The following is a 14,100-nucleotide window of genomic DNA, read 5'->3' as shown; positions in this document are numbered from 1 at the left end:
TTGCCAGACAGGCATCCAGCCAATCACGCCAGAGTCCATTTGGTTTTCCTAGGAGACTAAGCACAGGGAGTTTCAGGCACGCCCCTCACTTCCTGCCCACCCCAGATACTCGGGCGCCAGAGGCGGTCTTCAGTCCTGAAGCCTGCCAAAGGCACAGAAACTAAGGGACCAAACCTAGTTTGGTGTGCAGAGACACTCTAGAAGGACCTTTCCAAAAGGAGATGGCAAAAAAATAGACCGGGACCCGTTTAAACAAAGGGGGCTTTGGCGCCATCTTGAAAATCATGGCTTCTGCGATTTTTAGCTACCGGTGTACATGGTCGGGAAAAATCATGGTAGTTCGTTCTAGAACTGCCACCAGCCATTCCGATAGGAAAGGGTAGCATTTGACTGCTACATGAGTTTCTAGACATAGGGGACACCAGGTTAGCCCTCCAGCACTCTATTGTAAAATAGTGTGTGCTGGGTCTAGGAATTTAAAAAGACTAGTAACGTCAATTTAACTTTACATTCTTTGGGAAACAGTAGTTTATCCCAGAGAAGGTATTTAAACCTTGGTAGCCTAAAAAGCTTCCCTGTGTCACTGCACTGAGGGTGCTGTTTGACACGCATGAAGAGGATGCCTATGGAGTTATCTAAAATTCCATAATCAAAGAACACAAGGAAAAAAACACATCAAAATACATGAGTGGGGAAAAAAGAATCACTCTTTCCAGGTAAAAAAAAATAGTCCTCAAAATCCAGCAAAGTTGCTGGGGGGGGTCTCTTAGGTGAAGGGAATTGGCACATTTATGAGACTTCTCCCTAAGAGTGTTCTACGGTCCTCTGCTATAAAGGTACTGATCCTTGACTGCCTCCCCTTGGGTCTGAAATGTCGGGAGGTAAATAGGTGTTAGGTTTAAAGTCATATTGTTTCCTCTGTCACATCTCCCTGCCTGCATTTGGTCTTACACTGTATTCACACCTCTTCGATCAGAGACAATGGGGCCTGCATATCCCATAAAGGCTTCAGTAACTTCTTTCTCCTTGCCTATTATCCTTTTGGGATACTACTGCGGCACACCTTGGGTGTTTCCATGATCACAACCCTGCATTTCCCTACCAAGGTGATCCTCCCTCGCTCGTCCACCCCGAGGGTTGGGATCCAGTAGCGAAGGCCCTCCCCATGCCACCTGAATAGAGGATTCCCAGGGGTCTACTTGGGAGAATACCCAGAGGTTTCTCACAGCAGAAACAAGCATCCGAAATAAGATTAGGGTGAGTAATGTATTTTCTATGCCAATTCCCATTTACCTTGGAGAGCTCCAGCTCTTTTGCTGGACTCGGGGCTTTTTAATTTACTCCTGAGTGACACCTTTTCCCACTCACTCCTGTAGTTTTCTGTCTGATTTTCTATGTTCCTTACTGTTTTATGGAGTCTGGCAAACCTGATGGGCATCTGCTTTTGCATTGTGACACACAGCACCTTTTCTGCAGTGCCACTGAGAAGTCCCTTGCACTCTCAATGTTAAACTACATTTTCCTGGGTGAACTGCTGTTCCCAAAAATAGTAAGATGACCCCTGTCTTACTTTTACTTTATGGGTCCAGCACACCCCACTCTATGTGGAGTGCTGGGGCGGTTACATAGTAATTCCTTTAACCCATTCCTTATGTAACAAAATGTTACGCTAACTCAATTGAATGGTTGGTGGTAGTGGTTTCTTTCTTTTACTAACTAGTGACCTGTACCGGCAGGCTGATACCTCAATTGCAGTGCTTTACCCGAGGGAGGCCATTTTCTGAAAAATTGCCCCAGTATTCTTTTTTTTTTTTGCCATTCTGGTTAGTTTCGTCTGGGCTTTTAATCTGTTTGCATCAGGTTTGAGTAATTTGTGTGAATTTCCTTTGCCGGGCTTCAGCCCTGAAGCCCGCCCAGGCTCCAGTGTGTCTGGAAAGGCAGGAAGTGAGGGAACATCCTCAAACTCCATTGTCGTTAGGTGTGCCTGAGTGAAACCAGTTCCTATTGGCCAGCTGGCTGTCCTGAAGGACAGCCACCCAGCTGTGCGATTCACATTCTAGGGCTATGAATGAATGCGAACTTGCATAAACAGCTAGGTTTTTGGGACTAGAAGCTGTCGACCACATGGACCGCGAAGAGCCTGGTGAAGCCCTCCAGCTGTGCTGATCCCGTTTTTGAATAGACAGTGAAGACCCATAAAGGACGACTTTCTCCCTTAGGCTCGTTGGATCAACTAGCTTTGAGACATTATTTTGACGCAAGCCCTGACTTGCTGTGCCGTTCCAAGCCTGCAGAAGCCTAATACCTGGGGTACCTCAACCATCTGAGTGCATTGTCTTCCGAAGTCCAAATCTGGCTAGATCTTCGTGGGCTTCCAGAGGACCCTACAAAATCAAGACGTCTGCGTCCAGAGTCCCTACACCAAAGTCCAGGACCGAGCAAGGTGCCAAAAGCACAAAGAGCCACTGAATCGACTGAAATCCATTGCTGCCGAGTCCCTCTCTTGAGTGCTGCCACAGGAGCCCGCCAGACATCCTCCCTTTCATTACCACGTCCAAGGACCAGGAACAAGGGTCTACTGCATTGCATCGTGAAGGCAACCAGCTTGAACACTTTCTTCATTCTCAAGGTACTTTGGGGCTTGGTATTTTATCCTTTTGCTGTTTGGGGTCCTTCCTATCTTTGGGAGTGTGATTTAACCCTACACTAAGTTGACCTCAACTTAACTGCATTGGCCTTACAGCTCGTGCTTTCTAACGGTGACTCCTCTTGCTGTGATTTCCCTTTTGAACACGGACTATTTAAGAATATTTCTATAAGAAGTGCATAACTTTGACTTTGCCCATTGACTTTGGATGTCCTGACTTCGTAAAGGCCTCCTTCTGAGTCTATTGGCTTTGGCAGTGCTTTTTCCCTTACAGGTTTTAAATGTTGCACACTTTAATGCTGGGATAATGGAATGCTTGCATCGCTTTGGAAGAATCTAACTTTTCTTATAACGGTCTGTTTTGATCTAACCCTTCCTTAAAACCCAATATTGCAAAGGTGATCTATATAAATGCTATACTGACCTCAGATGACATTACCTCTGGGTGCTTGACCATGTGTAACATATGAATGAATTACCTGCTTTATTATTCACTGTTTGTATTGAATCCATTTTAGGGAGAATTCTCATGTCTGTGCTAATTCCCTTCAACCTTAGAGACTCCCAGGTCTTTTGCTGTACTTTTTAACGCTAACCCCGGAGTGAATAAGACCTTTTCCTCACTCACATGTGTTTTGACCTGATTTGGATTTTGTGTTTCCACCATTTATGCAGTCTGACACTCCATAGGCATCTACTTTTTGAATGGTGACACACAGCACCCTCAGTGCAGTGTCAGAGAAGTACTTATAGATTTCTCATAAGGTTTTCATACCTTTTCTTGTGTGAACTACTGTACCCAAGAATAGTAAACTGAAATTGACTTTACTTCTCTTTGTAGGTCCAGCACACACCATCTTATGTAAAGTGCCGGGGGTTGTTACCTAGTAGCCCTTTTTTCTATATTTTCATGTAACATTTTTTGTTACCCTCACCACGTCAAATGGCTGGTGGCAGTGGTTTAATTTTCCTACCCTTGTGCTTTTCGACTGCAGGCGGATCCCTCAGCTGCAGTACAGCACCCATGGGAGGCCATATCGTCAAAACGGCCTTGATCTTCTTTTTCCGTCATTTTCTGTTTGAGGTATTTCTTGTGTTTTACTCTGCGTGCCAAGCTAGGTGTGAGCCCTTTGTTAGTTTTGCTTTTGGCTGGCTTCAGGCCTGAAGCCCGCCTCTGGCTCCAGTATGTCTGGAAAGGCAGGATGTGAGGGACGTTCCCGAAACTCCCATGTCCTTTGTCTCTAGGAGTGCCTGAATGCAACAGCCCTGATTGGCTGGCTGCCCTTTCAGGACAGCCATCCTGCTGTGTGATTGAAAGCCTAGTCTATGCATGAATTGGAGAAACCTGCTTAAAAGGCGAGGGTTTTGGGACTAGAGGTGGGGTCGACCACTCGGAGAAATACCCGACGAAGAAACCGTGAACGAAGGTTGCCGCCGCTGCCTGGACCTTTTGAATTTCCTGGCGAAGGCCTGCTTCTGTGCTGAAAATCCTTTTTCGGTTCGAAAGAGAAGCTCTGGAGGGGACGACTTCTCCCCTTGGGTTATTGGGACCAACTAACCCCGAGACTAACTCCACTGGACCATCTTCCCCGACTGGCTGTACTACTTCGCTGCTGCAGGAACTGAGTGCCAGGGGTCGATAAATCTGTAGTTTAGTGCAACGTCTGAAATCCGTCTAGAATCTCCAGGAGTCTCCTAAAGATCCTCCAGAAGCAGGCTGACCAGTGCTAGAGTCCCCTCACCAGAGTGCAAGACCCAAGGAGTGAAGGAAGCCCAACCACTAGCAAAGATCTGCGATGGTCCTGTTTGCTAATTGCTGAAACTGCGAAGTGCTGCTGAACCTAAAAGAGCCCATAGCTGCCATCGACCACCCAAGTACTGCCGCATGAGCGCTCCAGATGTCGTCCCTCTTGTCCCCACGACTAAGGCTCAAGGACACTGGTTCTGCACCGCTGTAGCAAGACATAATCTAGCTGGACCACTCTACTTCAAACCAGAGGTACTGTTTAGACTTTGGGTACATATCTCATTGACTCGTAGCTGTGCTTTTCTCTGTTGGGAACTGCAGGGGCTTACTTAGAGTTGATTCCAGCTCTGTTTCTCACAGGCTTCACAGCTTGTGACCCTACAATGATTTTCTAACTAACTCTCTAACTTTGTGCTAGATGTTAATTCTAAGAAGTCCCTCAGCTCCATAGACTGTTTCAAATTGACTTTGGCTGTCCTAGCTCCCTGCAGACTCTTCTAGCCCATTGACTTTGATAGTGTCTCCCTCATAGGTGGTAACATGTTTTAGACTGGTACTGCTGGGAAAGGCTTGTCTAGATTGTATTGAAAGATTTAGTTGTCCTCACACATATTCAGAACCTGTTTAACCTTTTCCTTCCTTTCCATTGACCCCTCTTGAGATCGGCCTGGCTGCTCAGTCACACTATGAACTTGTGTAGTACAGACCTATACCAAAAGGTGGGTTGCCTAATACCACGCAGTTAAGTGTTGTGTAGTCTCGCACAGTGTGAATGCATACATTCTTACCTAACAATCCTACCTTGGGATTAATGTTACAATGAATTACTGCTTTTTAAAGCATGGTTTAAATATCTGTATAAATATTAACTTACGTTTAAGTGTGTAGGTGTTTAATTGGATACTTGTATTTAGTGGTTTCATTGCAGGGCTCGCATTACCCCTGTTAAGATGAGCTTTGCTGCTCAGTCACACTACCAACTTGTGTAGTAAGGGCCTATTTTAAAAGGTGGGTTACCTAATACCAAGAGAGGTCTTGTGTAGTCCCACACCAGTGGGACTGCACAAATTCTTAACTAACGACATCTAGTGGTAGTCGCAGACTATTACATGATTGGTTTTCAAAACTCAAAAGGACGTCGACTGGGCGTGTTAGTAATACTATTTTTAGTGTTACATCTGCTGTATCCATGGTCCTTCATGCGTCGAGTTCCCTCAGATAGTTTTTTCCATCATTGTGGCTGGTCAATAGTTTGCAGAGTTCCTCAGGCTAACACCTTTTGCTAGATAAAGTTTCACTTTAGGCTTTCTTCTCATCCTTTCTTATACCACCCATCACCCACCGCACTACCAACTGCTTAGCGCCTTTCGACGGATGGCAACATCCTCGACTACAACCACCTCGACTATCAAGGGCTGCGGCTTCCTAGGATTCACTATGCCTCGGCCCCTCCCAGTAGGGTCTGAGTGGGGGAGGTTTCTTGGACTCTATCATTGCTAGAGCATGCCTTTTTCAGATCCCCTATCTTCCTTTCCGTCGCCGCGCAGCCTCTCCCTTTCACCATAGAGAATACTCCATTTATTACATTTTGTCCATCCTGTAATGGGAAATACCCTTGGAAGGACGCACAGAAGTGTACAATTAGTCTATCGCGGGACCACCCTGAAAAGACTTAAAGTCCAGCAAACTTTTCAGCACAAAAAAACTAAAGACCATAGAACAATGCGTTGGGCCGGCCATGCATGCAGGCCGATGCATCCATAGACGTTTTACGGGGAATCTGGTGAAGGCAGCATGGGCGTCCTTGGTGACGCAGAGGGTGACTGGGTTCCTAAGGAACACCATGTGCGTGCCCAGGACTCCAGCAAGCATGCCAGCGGTTCTGTGGCGAAGAGGTCACACGGCGGCAAAGGCACCCACACTTCACGCCACACTATGCGCACTCTACACCGGCAAAGTCGTCGACCGGTTCGAGCCTCGCAGTGTCTAAGGAGAAGTCCTCTAAAATATCTGTCCTCTGGGCCATCACAGTTGCCGTCGTTACATGAAAGCTATCCGAAACAGGGTCCATCAATGCCCATTACAGACAAGTGCCGAGGGAAGTGTGTTGAAAGGAGATTCAACACCCCCTTCTAATACGTCCAAAATAAGAGCTCATTAAACACATTCCACCCACCATTCTACAGCAACAAACGTCAGACACCCAAGTCTTAGCCGCTGATTTCGCAGGCCTCTACCTCCAGGGACAGTAGCTATACTACTTCTCAAGACCCCCTCTCTAATATCCTACGTCACAAGGAGCCTTGCATGCCCATCCTACTCCCTCAAGTCTTCCCAAGATCAACTGGGGGGGGGGGACCCTGGAAAGTTTTGATAAGATCATCAGAAAGATGTCCAGTTTTGTAGATTTTATGGATAGGCACCCTGCGAATTTTGAAACTCATAGGCCTTAACACATTGAGTAGGGGCACCCAGGGACGAACCAACTGCCAAGCTGCCTCGTCTAGACGCCTCTCAGCCTAGCACCTCCAGCCAGGCCTGCTCCACTTCTTTGTCTCTTGACTCCTCTCAGAAAATATATATGGTGGACCCCTCAGGTGGTTGGGGCCCCAGTTCCCAGGGTGACCAAGGAGCCCAGTATTGCCAGGATCAGTATTACCTCCACACCTATGGTTCCTAGTACTCGCCCTCTAAGACCCTCTGTCCCCTCTTTGCCTGTTCGTAACAGGAGCACCCTCAGTGTACCTGCCTGAACACCTGTTAAACTTCTGTTAGCTTAGTCACTGACCATTAACCACTCATGCTGTATCTATGTATGCTCTTCTGTTTCCTTCCCTCTGTTTCTCATGTCTCTTATATGTAACTAAGTATGCCATCTTCTAACAGGGCTGCAATGCCTTCGGGCTGTTGTGCGCTTTATAAATGCTAATAAAATAAATGATATATACATCTACTCCCCAGATAACCAGGATCAACCAGTAGTTGATTCACCAATTGATAACCAGCTCCAATACCATGAGCTGCTTCTCAAGGATGCCCAATGTTTTTAAATTCTCACCCAGGAGGCACAGGTTGACAGATTTTGTGGAGGATATCTTTAGCGACAAGAAATTTGCTACAAAGTTCATCCTCCTTGTTGGGGAGAATTCTCAGAAATGTGCTAATTCCTACCTTGAAAACCCCAGCTCTTTTGCTGTACTGCAGCACTTTTAATTTCTAGCCTGGAGAAAGTGAGACCTTTTTCCCAATGTCGTTTTTTTCTGTGATTTACACTCTGTTTCTTTATGGAGTCTGATGAACTCCATAGGCATCATCTTTACATTGTCACACAGCACCTTCAGTGCAGTGGCACAGGAAAGTCTTAGATTTCCCAAAGGTTTAAATACCTTTTCGAGGGGATTGTGTCCTCTGACGTATTCTACATCTATGACCGGTAATGACCACAGCTGTGCTGCTTTGGAAAATTCTTCGGTGTAGGCGTCCTGCGTCGATGAAATCGATGCGTTGTCCCTTGAGGGTCAGTGTCAATGCATGCTATATATAGGATGCACGGCGCCTGTAGCCTCAGTTCTCTTTTTTCCGCAAACATGTTTGCTCGGAATCTCGGCGCGCTCGATTCTTCTACTTCGATAGGATGTCTTTGTCGTCTTCTCCTCCGAAGTCGGGCTTTAAAAAATGTCGGGACTGCGGGTCGACAATGTCCATCACGGACCCGCACGATGTCTGCCTCTGGAGCCTCAGCCAAAGCCACGCCACCGATGACTGCGATGACTTCAGTCCCTGACATCGAAAGCCTTGCGGGAACGGAAGAAGAAATTAACGGTAGGTAGGGTGTCTAAGCCCCATAAGTCGAAATCCGTGGGGCTTTCGACTGACTCGAGGGGCGACTCTCTGCATCGGCGAGTCCAGGGGGGTCTCTGTCGCGGAGTGATTTCCGCCGTTCCTCTGCCTCTTCTAAGCATTTTCGGAAACGCGTCACTGGTCGCCTTCCCCGTTCTCGTTGGAGGACTCCGCCATAAGGCAGTTGACTTGTCCCACCAAGTCTTCGTTGCTGACCGAATGGGAGGCATTCCGCCAGCAGATGATGGCGATTTTCAAATTGCAAGGCACTGTTCCTTCCGCGCCTTCGAGAGAAGCTGGCAAGGAACGGGCTAGGGCCACCACTCGCACAACTTCGGGCTCGGGTGGTCGGTGCGAGACAAGGTTGATCGCCATGCCAGATCCAGGTCCCGGTCCACAACGCCATTGAGACTGTCGGAACCTGTGAAGCCTTCCAAGAAGGCATCGACGCCATCGGCGCCGTGTCCATCGAGCGACTAGGCTCCGGCTTCGAAGTAGTCCACGCCATCGAGGCCGTTGAAGGATACTCTAGGTGCTCCGGCCTCGAACCAGTTGTCGAAGTCATCAGCGCCTCGGTAGACTCCTATTCCATCGGCGCCCTCAACGCCGTTTGTGGAGGAATTGCCAGAGGTGCCAGGGAGGGCTGTGGAAACTGAGGAAGGCTCTCACTAAGTCTGTGAGGCCTGTTTTTGAGCCCTTCTCTGTTCCTCCACCCAGATTGGATTTATTCCAACCTTTTGGATTATATTTTGGAGGTGGAAGATGGGTCTGATAAGGAGATGGTTGTGCCTCCTGATGTCCCTGATGACCTGTTGTCTGGTCACAGTCCGATGGAAGAACTCCGTCAGTCCTTGCATGACGCCAGTGGGCTCGCCACCTCTCCGGAGGTGGAGTTTGGCAGCCCTGAGCCTGGTACGCATGCCTAATCCTCATATAGGCGTCTCATGTCGAGGGTGACTGAATACTTGGGGTGGTCTGCTCCACCTGTTGAGTTTCTTCAGGATGATCTGACTGATATCCTGGACCAAGGTCCACCCACTGACCCGGTGTTGCCATTTCATATGGCTTTGCAAAGAAGGGTGGCAGTGGCGGCTTGGACGGCTCCGGAGAGTCTCCCAGCAGTGAATAAGTCGCTTCTGGAAAAATACCGTCCAGCCAGTGGTGACCCCTGCTACTTGTCGACGGACCCTACTCCGGAGAGTTTGATGGTGCAGGCGGCTATGGCCCCCACAAAGCAGGCTGCGTACCCTACCATCCCTCCTGATGGGGACGATAAGCGCTTTGATGGTTGGGCGAAGAAGGTATTTTTTCATCTGGGGGTATGGCTTTGAAGGCAGCCAACTCCGTTTGTGCCTTGGCAAGATTCACGCTCACTGTGTGAAACTAAAGAAGGATTTAGGCATAACATAGGACACTCGTTTAAGAGAAATGGATATCTGAGTGTGATCGCCGTATTGTATCGGACATGGAGTGACTATCGGTGTAATGTTATGTGATAGAAATATGAAATCTATCGAAGTTAACACCACCGCTCCATGTGAATTGGGAGCCTGACCCCATTGTTTCTGCAACATCATATCCCAAAAGTACGAGGTCCAAATGGCACCTCTTTTGGGCAGAGGCTTTGGTGGTGGTTATTTGTGTTTCAAACCTTCTCCGACAGTCAGAATTGAAATCTCCAATTATTTCACATTCACCAATCTCGGTGACCAATGTTTCAAGGCAATAGTCAAGTTCATTCAGCATGCCATCAATTGGAGTATTAGAAGGGCTCCAGTATAAGGTTAAGAGTGATTTATGTTTTTTAATTTTCAAAGTCAAAAATATGCCCAGTAGATTGTAGAACTCCCATACAAGTTTAGTTTGTACTCTCATATTGTTTACTGCAATTGCGAGTCCACCAGAAGGACGCCCTAATTACGTTCTCCTGGCTGGCGAGCAGTATGTTATATAGCCAGTAAGGATGAGGGGGGTCAAGATTCATAGTTTCCTGGAGCAATTTAGTTGAAGGATGGTTAGGGGAAGTCAACATACCAAACCATTTAATTAAGTTATCAAACCCACACGAGTTCCATGACATAACATTTAGTTTGTCACATTGCAGTCGCTATGTCATCAGTGGTTTACTTTTCACTACCATTGTGTGTTTTTACTGTGGGCTGCATTCACAGCTGGCGGAATGCACGCAGTGGTGCCCATTTTGTCAAAATGGCCCGGTGTTATGGACTTGATGGTCGTGCAGAGTATGAATACCTCCGTCCCCAAGTACCACACAGACAACACCAGAAATACTGCCTGTGCGGTCTTTGAGGCCACAGGTGGTAGTCCGTCGAGCCGATTCGGGAACAGCCGGAAGAACCCCTTGAACGCTGTAAGGCAAAGGATTAGCAGTTATGCACAACACAGGCAGGATAACAAAAGAACACAGGCAACTCAGCTCTGCTTACCTATGTGTACAAAGGTGGCCCAGAGGTGTGGGGAAGGACTGGACCCCGGGGCAGGAACCGGATAGGTAAACACCTAGCGTGGGGCCAGAGGCCGGGCTATCAAACAGACGTGATCCGTAGGGTATCCAGGGACGATGCCGTAGTCGGGTAAACAAGAGGACCAAAGTTAGTACAGTAGGATGAGGCAAAAACAGTCCGTGGAGCAAATCGTGGTTCGGCAACTGGAGAATCAAAGTTCGGTTAGCAGAAGGGTAAGGCGAAGCAATCCGTGTAACAAAAGCGTTGAGAAAAACAATCCGTAAGTCCAAACGTAGAATTCAGCGTCACGTGATCCAGGAAGGAAACAGCTGTGAAGCAACGCTCCTTGTTTCCGGAAGTTATTTATACCTTGTCAGGTGTCACGTGATACGTGACACTGGAGCGTTGCTGTGCATAGGACGATCACGTGATCCGTGACGCGCGGGTCTCCGTGGGCAACGCTTTGCGTTGTAGCGAGATGTCAACCTCCAGTTTAGCTGCCAAGAACGGGAGGGGCGATAAACGCCGGGTCTGCTTTGCTGCGATCCAACAGGATGGGCGAAGGGCACTGGGTTACGTGAGCCAAGGTGAGTATGTGGGGTAGTGGGAGAGACAGTGTTCGAGGGCGGAGAAACAGCACCTGTACAAGCTGCACTCGGTGCGGGAGACGTAACACCCGGTCTTCTTTTATCACCATATATTGTAGGAAATGCCCTCTTTGAGATTTACTCTGCGCGCCAAACCATGTTTAGGCCCTTTGTTCATTTTGTCGTTGGTGGGATTCGCGAGTGAAGAGCACCTCTGGCTCCAGTATGTCTGGCAGGGGCAGGAGGTGAGGGAGGTGCCTGAAACAACCCCTTGGTTATAGGAATGCACCTAAAGGTGATTGGCCAGCTGGCTGTCCTTAGAGGACTGCACAAAACAATAAGAAAAGAAGCATTCTTTTTGTGCATGTGTAAAAAACACTTGGGCGTAATCTTTAGTAATGTAGAGCTATAAATGCTCATGAACTCATTAGGTTTAAAGGGTGCAGGGGAGAAAACAAATGACTCTGGTATCACAAGTCAGCATAATTATGAACACAGTAGAATTCCTATTGGTAATAGGAACTCCTGTCCCCTGCACACCATAAAGTAATGGAAAAGATGGTTTTCCAATCAAAATTAAATCTATTTAATAGTTAAGTAGTTTCACAATATAGGAATTCGAAGGATGAAAGGTAAGTACAATAAATATAGTCGTTTTTCAAAATAACTCCATGTCAATAGTTTTTTTTTAATACTTATATCTTTACAATTCAAAAGAATGGAAAAGCAAAGAAAACCTTTTTGCATGCGAGTTCAATTTACTCAATCGGCTAACAAATGAAATAATCATAATACTTCAACAATCATCATGCTTCAAAAAAACAAATCACATGGTTAAATACAGAGCTCAACGCGTTTCGAGAGATAGCGCCTCTCTTCTTCAGGAGCAATATTAATTAAAAAATATTCTCAAAAGGACTTATTCAGGTTCAGAAGTCTTTCTTGATGTATGGTGCAATTTCGTTGAGATCATGGAAATGTCATCTATTGGTGTCAATGTTCATTTTGTGGTAGTGATCTGAAAATTGTATAATGTACATATTAGTCAGTGGTATGAGACCGCAGTGGTGCTATTGTCTGTAGACTTAAGGAGGTGAAACCGCAAAGTGCTGTTGAATTGAGCAAAACATGTAACACTTTAAAATAAACTTCAAACACACTTAGTTTCTCTAATCAGATGATGCCCATTGGGGATGGCACACAGACTTTTCTTACACCCGAAGGTGACTTAAGTAGCTAGGGCACTGTGGACATTGATTTATCACTGGTACATTTAGAGCAAAACTGAGTTTGGTGCAAAGGTTAGGGGAATAAAACAAAGGTTAACTAATTCATAAACTGGTAAGTACTCTTTGAACCCTCCAATGCAAAGTAAATTTCCCCTTTCCTGGGGGAAAGGCAAACGCACAAAGTCTGAGGTAAGTCCTGAGTTCTCTCAGGGGGCCAGCACATACAATGTTAGTTGAGCAAAGTCTAGTGGAGCTGGAGTTCTTGCAGGTAAGTAAGAGACTTGCACAATGTTTTTAGAAAAGTTTGTAGAAATGAAATCGCTGAAGGGCCACTGGGAGGCTTGTGAGGGCAAAGCTGCAAGCAACTCTTCAAGACAAAACTCAACTGAGAGCTAGCGAGGCTATAGCTCTGAAGATCCTGTTGTTCCTGGGCCTCTGTCTTGGTGACAAGAGGGGAGGATGTCTGGGGACTCCTGCACTACAATTTGAAGGTCGGGGGCAGCAGTGGGCAAACTTCAATTCAGTGGCACTTTGTGGTTTCAGCTCCTTGCGTCGCTAGCAAATAGCACCACTGCGGTCTCTCGGATACCACTCTGGACTTTGCTTGCATCTGGGGTCCAGCTCTCTGTTGAGGTGGCTCAGGCTTGGTCAGTCCTGCTTCCTGGGAGTCCGGAGGATCTTCCTGGAGTTCGGGTCCAACTTAAAAGCGATGCACTCGGTCTGGTGTTTCTCTCCCTGGCACATCGGTTCCTGCAGCAGCAATGGAAGTACAGCCAGCTCAGAGAGGATGTCCAGATGAACTCTTTTTAAGGTTGATTGGTCCCACCAACCCAAGGTGAGAAGTCCTCCGTTGCAGGGCTTCTCTAGTTGAGGGGAATTCTATGCTTCAGCACAGCAGCAGGGCCTCACCGGGCAAACCAACGGTCCAGGAGTTGTCCATTGCTGCCACTGCCCTTCCCATTGCTGAGCAGGAGTCCCCAGACGTCCTCTCTCTTGTCCCAATGACTGAGGCTCAGGAACAACAGGATCTGCAGGGCTGTACAGGAACAGAAGCCAGCTGGAACCATTTCTTCTAACGAGTTATTGTAAAGTCTAAGAACTTACCTCTTGTTGTGTAGCCTTGCTTGCTCTCAGTTGAGACCAGTCTTGGTTACCTTGCAGAGTTGCTATAGCTTTGCCCCTCACAAACCTACCAATTTGTGGCCCTTCAAGTGTTCTATGTTCTACAAACATTTCTAAAAACCTTGTGCAAGACGTTTTACCTACCTGCAATGAAGATCTTCAGCTCCCCTAGACATTGTGCAATTAACATTGGCTGTCCTGGCTTCATGAGTGACTCTTCTTACCTCCGACTCTGTGCTTTATCTTTTCCCCAGGAAAGGATTAATTTACTGAACATTGGAAGGTTTCAAAAGTACTTACCTGTTTATGAATTATTTGTTAAGCTTTGTTTTATTCCCCATCTAAGCTTTGCACCAAACTTAATATTGCTCTAAATGTATCATTGATAAATCAATGTCCACAGTGTCCTAGCTATTTAAGTCACTTGAGGGTGTAGGAAGTGTCTGTGTGCCATCCCCAATGG

The 14,100-nt window shown here is 47.0% G+C and overlaps 1 protein-coding gene across 6 annotated transcripts in view; it reads left to right on the top strand.

Annotated features, from left to right (window-relative positions):
• The window catches only part of EP400 (E1A binding protein p400), a 1,542,855-nt gene that overhangs the window by 236,156 nt on the left and 1,292,599 nt on the right, over positions 1–14,100 (top strand). The gene's annotated exons all lie outside the window — the stretch shown is intronic.

This window comes from Ambystoma mexicanum, chromosome 10, assembly GCF_040938575.1.
Source record: "Ambystoma mexicanum isolate Mex_15411 chromosome 10, UKY_AmexF1_1, whole genome shotgun sequence".
In the NCBI taxonomy this organism is placed as follows: Eukaryota; Metazoa; Chordata; class Amphibia; order Caudata; family Ambystomatidae; genus Ambystoma; species Ambystoma mexicanum.
Note: the sequence above shows the minus strand (reverse complement) of the source record. Positions and strands in the feature narration are given on the sequence as shown.